Below are 4,151 nucleotides of genomic sequence, written 5' to 3'. Positions count from 1 at the left end.
TGCCGCTCGGCCCAGGGGAGGGACAGGGGTCGCGGCGCCCCGCCCCGCGCTGCTGCCGCTGCCGCCGCCGCCGCCGCCGCCGCCACCGCCACCACCGCCACCACCACCCCGACCGCTAGTGGAGCGCCCGCGCAGGCGGGGCCTCGGAGGTGGAGGGCGGCTTTCCGGAGCTCCTCCCGCGGAGGCCCGTCCCGGAAGGATCCCCGCGACCCCCGATCACTCCCTCAGTCCTTTCGCCGCTGTGGGGCCCCAGCCCGAGAGGAGGTGTGAGGGCTCCCTCATCCTGCGCCTTCTTTCACGGCGCCGCAGGGATGGGCGCAGCACAGCTGACTTCTGTTTGTGCTTGACTCCGGGGGTGGCAGCCACAGACCACAGCTCCAGGGGCTTCCAGGCCTCCTGCGTGTCTCCCCCACTGGCCTGCCAAGATGAGAAAATCTGCATCGTTAGTCTCTTTGACATAATAACCACCCTAGACCACGTCTTAGGAGGTCAGGGGCTTGGCTCCTGCCTTGCCCTGTATCAGTTTTTCTCCAAGTGTGGTTCCCAGACCAGGAGCATCAGCTGCACCGGGGAACTTGTTAGAAATTGAATTCTCAGGGCTCATCCAGACCTCCTGAATCGGAATCTATGATTCAGAACTTTGTGTTTTAACAAGGCCTCTAGGTGATGCTGAAGTTCACAAAAGTTCGAAAGCCGATGGCCTGTAGAGTATGCCCTGCACATAGTATGCACTCAGATGTTTGTTGAGTGAATAAAGGGAGCTATTGAAATGTCAGGATGTTCTAAAACACGGCCACCTTTTCACGTGTAACTTCAAATTGAGTTCCATCTCACCTCTCCAAATGTGACCCAGAAACTAGGGACAGGAGCATAGAAATGAATAAGACTGGCCGGGCGCAGTGGCTCACGCCTGTAATCTCAGCACTTTGGGAGGCCCAGGCGGGCGGATCACAGGGTCAAGAGATCGAGACCATCCTGGCCAAATGGTGAAACCCCGTCTTTACTAAAAAAATACAAAAATTAGCTGGACGTGGTGGCTCACGCCTGTAATCCCAGCTACTCGGGAGGCTGAGGCAGGAGAATCACTTGAACCTGGGAGGCAGAGGTTGCAGTGAGCCGAGATTGTGCCACTGCACTCCAGCCTGGGCAACAGAGCAAGACTCCGTCTCAAAAAAAAAAAAAAAAAAAAGAAAAGAAAAGAAAGAAGGAAGGAAAGAAGAAAAAGAAATGAATAAGACCTGAATCTGCTTTCATGTAGCACTTTATTTAGAGCCTTAAACATAATTTATCATATTAATTTGCCACACTGGGACCCCAAAACAACAGAACCCTGGACCAATACATTTGTTTTGATATAGGAAAGCAAGTTAGGATAGGCTTAGGAAATGATGTCTCCTGGAGGGCAGTGTCCTTGTAAAAGAACACAATGTATAGGGTCCTGGGTGCCTGGGCAGGGCTGGGGAGAGACCCAGGGGCCCAGCGAGGACAGCCCCTCTTCTTAAGGACACTAGAATCTGTGTCCCTTTCTTTGTCGGATCTCTGTTTTGATAGAAGAGGTCCTAAAATAAGTAAGTAAAGGAAGAGAGAGAGACCTTTGGTGCTATTGCTGTTTCTGCACCAGAACAGCTCACAGCCCTGGATCTGAGCTACTGGGAAAGGAAGAGGCAAGAGGTTGACAGTGTCTTTTTCCAGCCAGCTGTGCCTCCCCCCAGGGCTACAGAGGCTATAGATCCTCTGCAAACACCTGTGATGAGGCTCAGAAGGAAAGAGCTGCAGCAGCCACCATGCCTTCCAGTTTGATAATTTCAGTTCCTGAATTTCACAAAGTGATACCCATTATCTATCTCATTTAAGCCATGTCATGTGGCAAAGACATCAGGGGTTGTTATCCCTACCCACAATGATGGCTCACATTCGTCTCAGGTTTTATAGTTTATGAACAATTCATACATGTCTTTTCAGGGTTTCCAAATGCCTGATCGTAAGAGTCCCCTGGGGACTTTTCTTAAAATATAGATTCTGAAAATATAGTTTGAAAACTGACAGTTGGTGGGTGAATCTGGGCTGTAGAAGCGTTTTACTTGGTGAGAGTTTTGAAAAAAAGAAATTGAATTTATATGTCCTTACATTCAAACATATCTGCCTATGTTGTTTCTGTGATTACTTATTTCTGACTCCTCATAAAGGAATTTTGGATCTAGAAAGAATGTCAGACATCATCCAGCTCGGAGCTGCTCCTGGTAGGGAATGGGTAGTCTGGCAGAGTACCCAAGAATGGGTATTCTTGGGGGTACCCATTAAGTCATAGCATAAATATGGGGCATCTTTCCGGGGTATCAATTTTACTTAGCTATTTGAGAGAAGAGCCACAATGTATATATTAAAACAACTTGGAATATCTGTGAAATCAAATGCAAAACTTGCACAGAATGTTTAAGGCAACTCACATAAGTTTCTCATTTATAGTAGTTGGCTTAGAATAATGCCTAGAGGAGCGGAGGATAGAAACCCTCCTTTGCACTAGGGGTATTTCATGGGAGAAGTCCAACTCGATCACTTTTGCCATGAGGAGAGTGAGTCCCAGTGAGCCTTAGAGGGAAGGGCCTCTTCTTCCACTTCGTTGCACCCCATTTTGTCTAGCAGGGAGCCTTCATCTAGGAATGCTTGCTGATTTGCTTTGATTAGTCCTACCCACATACCCATCATCTGTGTCACTGGTGAAGAAACCAGGGCTTTTCAAGGGCTCCTTCCGGTTTCCAGCTTATTCCTCCCCAGAGCCGTGGCAGGGGAAGGAGGCCAGTCCCACCCAGGCCTGTCTTAAGCATCATTGCAGGGAGTTTGCATCACCACTGAGATGATTAGCAAAGCCTCTTTAAACAAAATCATGACCTCAGCCTGGAGTTGGCATCTTTCCCTTCCCTAGAATCTTGACAGCTCATTTTCATAGTAAACTCACAATGGGAAACAGCGTTTTCCATAGCTCCTGAGGATGAAACAAAAGGAAATACATTGACAAGCCATCAGGACGGACTGAGATTAGGTTGAAGGAAAAACTCAACCCTAGAAGACCTTTCCAGTATATACAAGGGTATTGTTTGGAATTAATTGGAAATATTTTTGAGTGTGCCTGGCACTACAGCTGGAAACCAAGGACTTGGAATAAGATATTGTGGTGAAGCTGGGAAGTTGGGACAAGGCTAAGCATTGAAGAGAAGAAGAATAGTCCCAGCTACTCGGGAGGCTGAGTCAGGAGGATCCCTTAAGCCCAGGAGGTCGAGGCTGCAGTGAACCATGACGGCACCACTGCACTCCAGCCTGGGCAACAGAGAGCGACCCCATCTTCAAATTAAAGAAAAAAAAAGGGGTCTGTTTAAACTGTAGGTTAAGAGGGCATTTTAATCTACTCATTTAATCATTTGTTTAAGCATGTACCAAATACCAGGACCTGTGCTGTATTCAATTTTGTAAAATGCCTAAGACATGATCCATGAATATCAAGAGATGGAAGGAGCCTAGGAAAGACAGCCTTCAATAATAAGACTGTGTCTATGCACTAAATGCTGTAACAGAAATCCATACAGGGAGGCACAGCCGGTGAAAACATCCCCAAGGATGCTTTGAAGCTGACTAGAGAAGCTCACACATAAGCAGCAGGGTATAATGGAAACACGCTCACTTTATTATCAAATAGATCTGAATTCAGACCCCAGCCTTGCTGCTGCTTAGCTTCATGACCTCTCTGCTGTTCAGTTTTCTTACCTGTAAAATGTTCTGAATGATCTCCACTTAACTGAGTTGGGCACACAGATCAAACTAGGTTGTTTGTGAAAAATGTCTAGCACAGACCTGGCCCAGATTAGACACTCAGTGTATGCTAATACATTATGATGTGGCCTTCCAAGAACCTTCATACCAAGAAAGCCTTAGCCTGAATGGGAAACACAAACATTCAAGTTGCTGAATATGTATATTGCTCCATTATAAATTAATGAATCGGTTTTTTTCTAGATGCCATACTCTTATAAGTTGAATCTGGTCTGCAGAAGTGTTTTGCTTCAGAGCCAACCTAATCCTAAATACACTGACAAAATGGAGGACTTCCCTGGCCAGAAACCAGCATCTTTCTATAGTTTCTTTTTTTTTTTTATTTT

This window comes from Hylobates moloch, unplaced genomic scaffold, assembly GCF_009828535.3.
Source record: "Hylobates moloch isolate HMO894 unplaced genomic scaffold, HMol_V3 SCAFFOLD_14, whole genome shotgun sequence".
Taxonomy (NCBI): Eukaryota; Metazoa; Chordata; class Mammalia; order Primates; family Hylobatidae; genus Hylobates; species Hylobates moloch.
Note: the sequence above shows the minus strand (reverse complement) of the source record.